General features: G+C 44.6%; 1 protein-coding gene across 2 annotated transcripts in view; it reads left to right on the forward strand.

Moving 5' to 3' along the window:
* The window catches only part of SNX25 (sorting nexin 25), a 421,458-nt gene that overhangs the window by 384,000 nt on the left and 24,855 nt on the right, over positions 1 to 12,603 (forward strand). The window lies entirely within an intron of this gene.

Consider the following 12,603-nt stretch of genomic DNA (forward strand, 5'->3'; position numbering starts at 1 on the left):
CTCACAACTTCATTTTTTTCTCTATCCTCAGTCTCCTCGCCATTTTCTGCCCACCTACCAGCTGCTTACCTCCCACTCTTACTTCCTCCCTATCTACCATCTCCTCCTTTCCATCTCACACTACTTCTCAACCATCTCCTCCACTTACCCATTTTTAGCCTTGCAACCTTTCTGTTCTCGTATCATCTCTTTACCCAGTTAGAGATAAATGATGAGGGAACAAACCATACATAAATATGCAGTACAAAGGTAAAGGTGTGTCGCTCAGCAGTAAAAGATCTGTAAAAAATTTCAAAGTAGATTTCAAGTGTCTGAAGACAAAAATTCCAAATGTTCAGAACAGGCATATAAACGCAAAGTCCGGTTTTAATCCTCGACATGTTCCCCAACACGGTCTGTGTTTCACGGGAGACTGCGTCAGGAACAACAGAAAAAGCAATCTTAAAGATGGGCTGACAGTTCTCCTGGGGGAATTCTGCGCACAAAAACTTAAAATTCTGCAGTATTCTGCAAACTTTATTTTGGTCAAAATAACACAATTTACATGACAGTCTTTAAGTAATTACAGTTTAAATTAATACAGAAAAAAGTTATTACTTAGAGATGCAGAATTTTAAATATTTTGAGCAGAATTTCCCTAGAAATTCACTGTAAGAGTGTCTCCTCCACTTGCCCTCCCTCCGTCCCTGGCCACTTTGCCCTCTCAGGCCCCAACTCCTCCACCTGCCAGTATCTTCCCCTCCACCTGTAGGTTCAACCCCTTCCACTCTATCGCCAGTCTCAGAGTTTAACCACGTTCTCAGTACTGCCCTTCACACAGGCTCCCTCTGTCCCTCCCCCTTTCACACACATGCTCCCTCTCTCTAGTACACACACCCTAATACAGGCTCCCTCACTCTCTCGCACACACACACATCCCCTCATACAGGGTCCCTCGCTCTTGCATACACACCCACACAAGCTCCCTTTCTCTCGCTCACACATACACCCTCACGCAGGCTACCTATGTCTCTCTCTCACGCACCCCTTCACACAGACTAGCACCCTCACATACACACAATCTTTTTTCATACACACCAGCTCCCAATCTCACACACACACACACACACACACACACATTCCTTCACAATCTCTTCATATAAGCTCCCTCTCTCTGGCACTCATACTCAAGCATCCCCCCTCCCCTGCTGCTCTGACCTTCCTGCTCTCTCACCCTCCCTTCCCCTCTCCTCTCCCTGCTCTCTCACCCTCCACTCTCCTACACCCCCTCCCCTCCCTTTCTCACACCCCTCTCCCTCTCCTTTCATACACACACATTCACTCTCACCAGGACCCATCATCTTTGCTGCGAGCGGAGCACACTCTGTTCACGGCACATGGGGGCATTCTTCTTTGCCGTGAATGGGGCACCGAGGCTTTCATCTTTGCGCGCTCCATTCACAGCATGCCAGGGTCTCCTCTGCCATTTTCTGCACAGAATTTGGCAATTTTGCACAGGGGGGTAATTCCGCGCAAATTCTGTGCTCCGCAGTAGCACAGAATTCCCCCAGGACTAGCTGACAGTAAACAGTTTCCATGTAGTGTCAACCCATCTTAAAGATTATTTTGCCTTAAAGACTCCTTAGTCATTTCTGTCTCTCCCAACACAGCCTCCCATAAAACATGGACTGTGTTGGAGGGACATGTCATGGGTTAAATCTGAGCTTTGATTTAATTATTTGTTTACAAGCCTGCTGTTTATGAACATTTGGAATTTTTCATGTTCCATTAAATATCTTGTATTACCTTCACACACTTGAAATGTGCTTTGAGTATTTCTGCAGATCTTTTACTGCTAAACACACCTTTATCTTTGTAACTTTATCTCTGCCTTTCATTACTTTCCCAGTCTCCCACTTTCCTCTCACTCCTTCTCAGGCTGTACAACATGCACCCTCTGTCCTCCATCTACCTGAGCTTTACGCACATCCTTTCTAAAGTAGAAGCAAACAGCAAGGGTGCAGAGGAGGCTAGGCATTGGTAGAGAAAGTGAGAGTGCATGCTCTCCATTCCTGTCTCCATTGGTGCCATGTTGCAGCTTCTCTTCGGGGGTGTCTGCCCACATCCTGCCACTGGTCACTGCCCTCTTCTCTGCCCCCAATTCCCACAGATAGACTGTAACATATGAAGGTTGTTTGGCTCATAGGCTGCATGAGGTACCTCCTGAGGGTCTATTTCTAGTTGTTTCTTCATTTGGCACACTCTAATCTATTGAAGTGGTATCCTTTTGATGGTTTCCCCATACGATGGTTGCCTGTATATTACACTTCTATAAATATTATCTCCTTTAGAAGTTTTTAAGACAACTCTACCTCTCTCGAATTCGCAATTTTCAAATCTAAACACCTTCAAATCTGCCTTACCTATGCCCCTCCTGGTAGCCTAGAATCAGACCAGTCTCCGTTAATTGAACTCTTAGCCAAACACATCAACACAGATACCCCTGCTATAATAATGGGAGATTTCAACCTCCACGTGGATAAAACCCCTCAATCCTCCAGCTGTGAAACCTTTCTCACCACACTTCAGTATATGGGTTTCAAACAAATTATTAAAGATCCGATGCACAAAGCGGGACACACACTGGATTTAATTTTCATAAATGAAAACCTGACCACTGCCTCATCTACGACTTGCTCCCCAGTCCCCTGGTCGGACCACAGGTTGATCTCTACAACTCTCAAGCACATCCAACCCATCCTCCTACCATTACAAAAAACCACAGTCCAATTCAGGAAGTTATGCAACCCAGAAACCCTTAGCCCACAACTATCCACTGCATTAGACAAACTAGACCTCACGGATGCTAATTCAATCACATCCTCGTGGATTAAAATAACTAAGAACGTAGCAGACCTCACGTGCCCTTTAACCACTAAAGCCCTCCACTCCAATTTGAACAACAGGAAACCCTGGTACACCCCTCAACTTAAAACCCTGAAACAAGAACTTAGAAGATTTGAACATGCATGGTGAAAAAATCCTTCCCCAGCAAACCTGGGAGCTTACAAATCCCTCATGCACCGCTACTGGATATCCTTCCTCCAAAAAAAGAGGGACTTTTTCTCACAGAAAATCCACCACTTCATCTTCGATCCCAAAGCTTTATTCTCCCTCGTCTCGTCTCTCACCAAATCTTCCCCCATGACCATCCCGGACGATCAAGCGGCCAGCAAAGCCTCAGAGTTAGCCACATATTTCAAGAAAAAAATCACCGATCTGATCAGACCTTTAAATGCCAATAACGTTCCCCTTCCCCCACCAGCTTACTCTTCACTTATTCAACAGAACACAAAGCTGGAAACTTTCGAGCTGACTTCCTCCATAGAGATTCAATCAGTCCTAAAGAAGCTCAAACCTGCATCGCACCCCACAGATGCGATCCCCGCCAACTTACTCATAGCCATTTCAAAAACAGTCGCCAAACCAATTGCCGACATCATTAACTGCTCACTAATGCAAGGCTCAGTTCCCGACCCTTTGAAACTCGCAATTCTAAAACCACTTTTGAAAAAACCCAACCTGTCTCCAGACGACCCTGCCAACTATCGCCCGATTGCTAAACTCCCCTTCATTTAAAAAATCTTAGAAAAAATAGTTAATAAGCAACTGTCAGAGTACTTAGACGATAACAAAATACTAGCCCCCTCTCAGTTCGGCTTCCAAAAAGCCCGAAATACAGAAGCTCTCTTAATCTCTCTAACAGACACAATACTTTTGAATCTTGATAAAAAAACAACCCGGTCTTCTCATTCTCCTCGACCTATCAGCCGCATTCGACACGGTGAACCGCTCAACACTTCTGGATCGGCTATCTGACATCGGCATCAAAGGCACTGCTCTCAGCTGGTTCAAATCATTTCTACATAACAGATTTTACAAAGTCAGAGTCAACAATAACGAATCACACCCAGTCTGCTCCTCTCTGGGAGTCCCTCAAGGCTCATCCTTATCCCCCACCCTCTTCAACATTTATCTATTACCGCTTTGCCAGCTCCTCTCCAAACTAAAATTAACCCACTACATCTGCGCAGACGATGTGCAAATATTCATCCCGGTTACGGAATCTCTACAAAAAGCACTAGAATTCTGGAACAACTGCCTTCAAGCCATCAACAACCTGCTTAGGAACCTTAACTTAATCCTTAATTCCAATAAAACTGAAATTCTCCTCGTCTCACAGGTTGTAACTATGCAATGTCCAACATACTCCCTACTAGTCAATCATCCTTTTCTTCTCAAGTTAGAAATCTGAGTAGTCATGGACAATCAATTAAACCTAAAGAGATCTATTAATAATACCACTAAGGATGGCTTCTATGAATTGCAAGTCCTGAAACGGCGGAGACCACTCCTCCATTTCCAAGATTACCGGTCAGTTCTCCAAGCAATCATTTTTTCTAAAATTGATTATTGTAATTCCCTTCTACTCTGCCTCCCAGCTAACACCATAAAACCTTTACAAATGCTTCAAAATGCTTCAGCCAGGATTCTGACTAAGACTAACAAAAGAAATCATATTACCCCCATCTTGAGAAACCTACACTGGCTCCCAATTAAGTTTAGAATCTCTTACAAAGTACTAACAATCATACACAAATCTATACACAAGCTGTTTCCACTGGAACTCATTATCCCTTTTTGACCACATTTACCCTCCAGACCGGTGAGAGCAGTTTATAGAGATACTCTCCTCGCCCCACCCATCAAAACCTCATTAAACAAACGAACTCTATCCACAGCGGGCCCCGCGCAATGGAACTCTCTACCTCCAGAATTCCGGCAAGAACCATGCCCAATCACCTTTAAAAAGAGACTCAAAACTTGGCTATTCAAACAAGCTTTTAATCTATGCCAATAATCTCCACCTCACCTTACTATCATACAAGCTATCTATCAGATTTTATATAAGTTTAGCTTTCCAGCACTACAGTCAATCTATGCAAATATGTGCTCCATGTACCGTGACTCTATTTAATACAATAAGCACCTAGATATTTAGACAGGTTCAGTTTTAGCTCCACAAAAGATTCTCATTACTTTATTTTATTCGTTGTACTTTATTCCCCAGTTCCTTGATCCAAGTTTATTTCCCTGTTCTATGTAATCACATTCTTACATGCTTGTTAATGTTCTAATGTAAACCGAAGTGATATGTAACGTTGCTACATGAATTTCGGTTTATAAAAATGTTAAATAAATAAATAAATCACAGCAATTCAGCTGCTGTTTTTCACTTTCTTCCTTGATTTTATTTTCTCCCTAACATATAGAGCTGCTATTCTCTCTCTAACTTATCCTTCCCTTTCTGAAAAGAGCACATGCCAATATTGTTTCCTCCTTAGCCTTAATTATCACTGAACCATGAATCAGTTATTCTGGCCACATCAAGGTCATCTGCCAGTGTCATTTTTAAGTAATTGATTTTGTTAAACTATGAGAATTTTCACAGTTGGCTTTCTAGATTGTTTCCTATCTGTCCCTTCCTTTTATCTCTGACTGACCTACCATCAATCCTAACTTCCAATATTATACAGATAACTTTGGCTTTTATTCTGTCAGGTTGGTGTACCTTGTCCATAGGCCTCTGACCTATCAACCCAGGAATTGGTAAGACAAACAAAAAAAAATAACTTGCTTCTAACTATAAAGTCGTCTTCTAATAGGGCCACTCTGCAGACTAATAGATAAATGTACAATTCCATACAAAGACCCCGAGAAAATTTGCTTTTATCCAAAGAGAATAAAAATTGACCATTTCCTTTTGTCACAATTTGCAAACGCATAATATCACTCAGATATATAATCAAGGATCTTTGATCTATGCTTACCACAGATGAAAAGCTGAGAAACACATTCACTGAACCCATCTATCATAGCCTACCACCAACCTTTCCAGCTAACTCATCAGGAAAAACTACCATATTAGCAAAGAACAGCACATAAAGGTATGATAAGAAATACAAGATTTGCAAACATGTACAAACATGTACAAACTGCCACATACTGCACACCACATACTCTTTTATAAATACATGGATCATTCATCCGCATATTCTGCAATATATAATCCAATTTAAGAAATGCATCAACACATGGTTTGTGGGAGAAACCAAAGTTGTATTCCAAACCAGAATGAACCACTATTAATACACAGAATGTAAATCAAACACCAACCCACCTATGACATAGTACTTCTCACAGGACATTGTCTGTTCCCTGTACATACCAGGATCATTCCAGACGGTGGGTTATGTTCCATGTCCAGCAGATGGAGTCAGAACACAAAATTCCCAGGGGAGGACCCATATAACCACGCCTCCCCTGTAACAGCTCTCAGTAACGTTCTGACTCCAGCAGATGTGAGCAGGGGACTTGTGGTCCCCAGCTTGTTAGCTTAGGGCTACCTCCTCAGGGGGATCAAGTTTAAAAAAAAAAAAAAATAGGAAGTTTTAAATTTACAGTTTAGGTCACTTTGCTAAGGCTCCTCTTACAGCAGGGGGAGAGCTCTCCGCTGGTGCTGGCTCATCGCTCTCTAGCCTGGTGACTTGCTGACAGGCTGTTGCCTGTTTTCTTTCTTTCTTTTCTCATTTTCCTCACTGAGGGCTCAGTTGGGGTAAGTGTATTTTTGTTTCATCTTCTTTTTCAGCAGAAGACTGCAATTTTTTGGACTCCGTTCGGCTCTCTGAGGTGAAAGTCGGTAGCGCCGGCCTCTCCCTCCTGACCCAGGTTTTCCCCCCTCCCTTTTGGGGAGCGACCGACGTCCCAACCTGCGGCCCCGCGAAGCACCATTCCCCGGGGCCGCCTGCTGTCGGGAGGTTAATTCTCCGTCAGTTCTTCTTCAGGTTGGTGGGGGACCATGGCAAGCGTCCGTTGCTGGGTCGGCGCTCATTTTAGGCGCGAGCCACCTGTAGAGCCTCCCCCTCCTCTCTCTCTCCCTGCGGCGATGCAGTCCGCGGCGCCTTGTGAGGGCTCCGACAGGGCCGGATTATTTTCTGAAGAGGGTCTGTGCTCAGGCTGTTTCCCCGAGGGGGAATGTGCGCCAGCTACTAACAAGGACGTTCGAGCTGAAGGAAGCGCCAGGCCCTGTTCCCTCTCAACGCGGGAACGGCGGCCATTTTGTTGCAAGATTCTGATGCCGCGCTTTCTGAGGAGGACACGGATAATCCGTTTCCCACTTCTAGGCCCGTTTTGGACCCTTACTCCGAGTCTAATCCTGGTAGGCAGAGGGGGGATCCCCCAGTGGGTTACCCCTCAGGATGCCAGGCCTTTTCCCCTGAATTCATAGTCCTGATGCACAGGGCTTTTCTTCAGAGCAGAGACACGACCTTCGGGACCTGGGGACCCTCTCCCCCCAAGATACCATGTCCTACCCCCCTCCTGGGTGGGAACCTCCCTCAGGCTTGCCCCCCTTTAGTAGGTGGGGGAGCGGGGACATCTCGTGGCCCTACTGGGACACCATCGATAATACAGACTTCGTCGGGGGAAGGACAATCCCAGGACCCTGACGTGGACGACCCCACCTTGGCGGCCCAGGTGGAGGGCGACGACCCTAGAGTCCTCCGCATCTTCCAAGCGGCGGAGTTAGATGACCTCATTCCTTACATCCTCCAGGAAATGGATATTGATCCCCCTCCGGAACCGGTGGGGCCTGACCCGGCTCTCAAGAAGGGGGGACCCCCTCCTAGCAGGACTGCGGCCTCTAGCCAAGTCTTTTCCCACTCTTCACAAGATCTTGCAGTTGATCACTCGGGAATGTTATTCCCCAGAGGCCAACCTTAGGGTCGGTAGAGCCATGGAAAAATTGTATCCTCTGCCAGCCGATTTTTTTGGAAATTCTCAAAGTTCCCGCCGTAGATTCTGCGGTATCAGCGGTCACAAAGCATACCACTATTCCTGTCACTGGAGGGACGGCGTTGAAGGATATGCAGGATCGGAAGCTGGAGGTTTACCTCAAGCGTATCTTTGAGGTCTCGGCCTTAGGGATGCGGGCGGCTACCTGCAGTTCCCTCGCACAGCGAGCGGGTCTCCGGTGGGTGCAGCAGCTTCTCATCTCCCAGTCCTTACCAGACGCTGAGGCTTACCAGGCGGACAGACTGGAAGCCGTGGTTGCCTATGGAGCAGATGCTTTATATGATCTTTTAAGGGTCCTAGCCCGAACCATGGTGGCGGCGGTCTCAGCGCGTCGGCTCCTTTGGCTTCGCAATTGGTCGGCTGATGCCTCTTCCAAGACACATTTGGGGTCCCTTCCTTTTAAGGGTAGGTATCTTTTTGGTGAAGACTTGGATCAGATCATCAAGTCCCTTAATGAGAACGCAGTGCACAAGTTGCCCGAAGATCGACCCCGTTCGTCAAGATCATATAATTACTCCAGGGGCAAGGTCATCCGCAGGATAGAGGCACACCAAGGGCCGGTGATCCTTGTGGCGCCAGAGTGGCCCCGACGACCGTGGTTCGGGGATCTGCACAATTTGACGGTGGAGGGTCCCCTTCATCTCAGTCAGCTGCCACGTCTTCTACGCCAGGGACCAATATTTTTCAAGGAGGCAGATCGCTTCTGTCTTGCGGCCTGGCTTTTGAGAGGCGTCAGTTGAGGAGGCGCGGTTATCCGGAGCCGGTTATTTCAACGCTACTAAAAGCACATAAGATGTCCACCTCTGTTACCTATGTTCGAGTCTGGAAGGTCTTTGAGGATTGGTGTGGAGCGAATGACATTCTTCCCATGCAGGCCTCAGTGCCACAAGTCCTTTCCTTCTTGCAGGCAGGTTTGGATTTGGGTCTTGCTTACAATTCTCTTCGGGTTCAGGTGGCGGCCTTGGGGGCTTTTCTTCGCAGTGGAAATAAGGAGTTTCTGTCCTCGCATCCGGACGTCTCCTGTTTCCTTAAAGGAGTTGAAAGACTTGAAGCCTCCGATTCGCCCACCTTGTCCGTCGTGGAATCTGAATCTGTTGCTCCGAGTCCTCTGTGGTTCGCCGTTCGAACCTCTAAGCTTGGCTACCATCAAGGACGTCACTCTCAAGACCATTTTTCTCGTGGCAATCAGTTCAGCAAGACGTATTTCCGAGCTGCAGGCCCTATCCTGTCATGAACCATACCTTCGTTTCACGCCTGAAGGGGTTTCACTGAGGACGGTTCCTTCTTTTCTCCCTAAAGTGGTTTCGGCATTCCACCTCAACCAATCGGTGGAATTACCATCTTTTGCCTCTTCTGAGTCTGGAGACCTGCGTAGACTGGATGTACGGCGGTCTCTGATACGCTATCTGGAGGTGACTAATGATTTTCGGCTCTCCGATCATCTGTTTATCCTCTGGTCCGGACCCCGGAAGGGTTGCATGGCCTCCAAACAATCTATAGCGTGGTGGTTGAAGGGAGCGATCATAGCGGCGTACCTTGGCGTAGGTAAGTCCCCTCCGCTGGTTGTCAAGGCTCATTCTCTTCGAGCCCAGGCAACATCTTGGGCGGAGAGCTCGTCCGTCTCCACTCAGGAGATTTGTAGGGCGGCCACCTGGAAGTCTATCCATACTTTTGCGAGACATTATCGCCTGGACGTCGGTGCTCCGGGCGGTCAGCTTGGAGACAAGGTAATACGAGCAGGACTGTCTGCGGCCCACCCGTGATGGGAAAGCTTTGGTACATCCCACCGTCTGGAATGATCCTGGTATGTACAGGGAAAAGAAAATTATTCCTTACCTGCTCATTTTTGTTCCTGTAATACCATGGATCATTCCAGACACCCTCCCTTGGTTTGGGGGGTTTGCTTGTGGGACATCCCTGCCTACCTGTCTTAACAATCTTTTACTCTGTATTTCGAATACTGCGCATCTTTTTTGTTCACGTACTGCTGTTCGCAAGTTCACTGTTCAGAATTTAGTTGCTGTTTATTTGGACTGTGGTTATTTCAATTCCTTCTTTGATTACTTGATCCCTCTGTTTTTAGTCTCTCTCTTTTGGGCTTTGTTAGTCTAGTTACTGAGAGCTGTTACAAGGGAGGCGTGGTTATATGGGTCCTCCCCTGGGAATTTTGTGTTCTGACTCCATCTGCTGGACATGGAACATAACCCACCGTCTGGAATGATCCAAGGTATTACAGGAACGAAAATTAGCAGGTAAGGAATAATTTTCTTATAAATCTATAGTAGTTTAAAAAAAATATGCAGAAAAGAATGGGCTTGAGAATTGAATGTATTCATCTAGTAGATTATTTAAAATGGACTGAACCAAGACATTGGATTCTTGACTCATTTTGGTAGCATTTAACCCAATGTGGTCATGTCCTGATGAAGTTCTTCCTTAATATCCTAGTGACAATGGTTCTATTACCTCTAGCTACTAAACTATTACTAATTAATACTAATTCAGTCTCCATTTGACATCTTTTGAAGATTTCTACTGTGGGAATTCTGCCCACAACTTTCTCAGATATAAATACGCACATCTGACAAAAAGACACCTACCAGTTCTTGACATCTCTCATCCAATTACTAACCAGGCCCAACCGTGCTTAGCTTCCACCATGAGACCAGATCAGCACATTCAGGGCAACATGGCCATAGGCATGTATTATGGCATATTTTGCTTATTCTTATGTTTGTCAAATAAAGGGTAGTATAACCTAAAAATCCAGTTTTCTCCAGGACCAGAAGATAGAGTATGGACACTTTCTTGGTTTGTTCAAACTAGTAATTGAATTACTTTACTTAGCACTGCATCTTTAATGTGCATTGACTCTAGAATTATGACAGTGTATATATATATTGCAGTTCCTCTTACCCCAAATCCCAGCAAGTTTAAATTAATTTTGTGGCCTTTGAGTAAAGGTGACAAGTTTTTGAGAATGCAGCATATTGTAAGTGATGCAGTTCGCATTGTTTGACTGAAATCATCCTTTGTTCTGCATCTCAGAAGTCAAAACTAGACACAAGTTGTACATAGCTGCTTTATCAAATGCCAGAATTTCTTCAAGGTTGTTTCTGTCCTTGTATGGTAGCATTTGGTAACATTTACTAAACAAAACCCTGCTGTGGGTCTCTCTGGCAGTCTGCAACTAACTTCAGTCAAGGCAGCTCAAGATTGTGTGAGCACCACATTTGCACAGACACAAGGTCTATTGTGTAAATATAAGGAAAAAATATTGATTTTACAAAAAATGGGCTACACTACATACTGTAGTGAATGCTCTATATATCTTATTCACCAAACGTGCAAGATGGCAGATCTGCTGAGAGCCGCATGAGGGTTGTTCTATCAGCGTTTGAATTTCCTAGCAAACGCAATGCCTCATTCAGGAAGGAAGCAGAAGGCTAAGGAGTGTGAAGCCCTTACCACTTCTTGGCCATTACCTGCAGCAGAAAATGTTATTTATAAAATGTCTACTGCTCAATCATACAATTGTAAGCAGTTTACAAAATACCTAATTCAATAAAAGCTTCAAAACATAAAACCCTCAATATGAAAACTAAAATGATCAACAAAATCAAGTCACATAAAAACATCAGATATCAGAATAAATACATTATAGTTGATAAAAATGCTTAATAAAACATAACTTAATAAAATACCATCAAAATGCTATCAATAGCTGGGGTTCTCATAAATATGCAAAGTCCTAAGCACTTGATAACATTGCTTTACATTACTTTTGTTTTCCTGTGTGCTCACATGCCAGAACTAAATGTATCTTGTGTAGGTTTTCAATTTCATTACTGTAGCAACAACTTAAAATGTCCAGTTTTCAGTGGAACTGATGAAACTGGAGATGTGTGGCTATGATGTGTGGTGGCTCTGTTGATAAGATCGGTGGTTATAAGCATTTGTTAGACTTACCGAACCCTAAGTGTGTGGAATGTTACAGAGAGAAGGTAGCTCTAGTACATCTATTGTGTACTAGATGGAGTTCACACTCCATCCTAGTACACAATAATAAATGGATTAGTTAACAGTGATCAAAAACCACATCTCCCCATTTCTTCAGAATACCATGATTTCACCACAGAATTGAAAAGCAAAATGAAATATTACGGGTGGGAAAAGATGCAGGGAGAAGTTCACTGTAGATGCTCCTGATTGGCTGAGCTTCAATGAAGAGGATGTAGCTGAATTAATGGATTGTCCTATTAAGGGGTATATTGTCAGGATGGTGGTAAGGAAATTCACACAGATGGGACAAGAAAAACAGAGGAAGTATTAAATGCTGATTTTGGTACCTGGGTATATGATCATATGTACATGTGTAGGAGAAAGAACTGGATGCAATGTGAGTTGTATGTGTGTAAAGCTGCCTGAGGTGAGAATCTGTGTGTGTGTAGTTGTATGCTGGAGCCTTTTGGTGTAAAAGACTCTGACTGTGTCAAAAACAGACACTGTATGCATGGCAAAGAAATACTGTCTGCAACTATTTATGGGAGGAAAGGCCTATGTTACAGCATTTTACAACAGGATGGGAAGGTGACTAGAATTGTGAACAAGTAAAGACCACATACAAGAAAAATTGAAAACAGAGGTCAGAGACAGAGAGAAACAAGTGTTAGGGAGGAGGGGAATGGGTGAAAAGACCACAGGGACTCA

This window comes from Rhinatrema bivittatum, chromosome 1 (genome assembly GCF_901001135.1).
Source record: "Rhinatrema bivittatum chromosome 1, aRhiBiv1.1, whole genome shotgun sequence".
NCBI classification, from domain to species: domain Eukaryota; kingdom Metazoa; phylum Chordata; class Amphibia; order Gymnophiona; family Rhinatrematidae; genus Rhinatrema; species Rhinatrema bivittatum.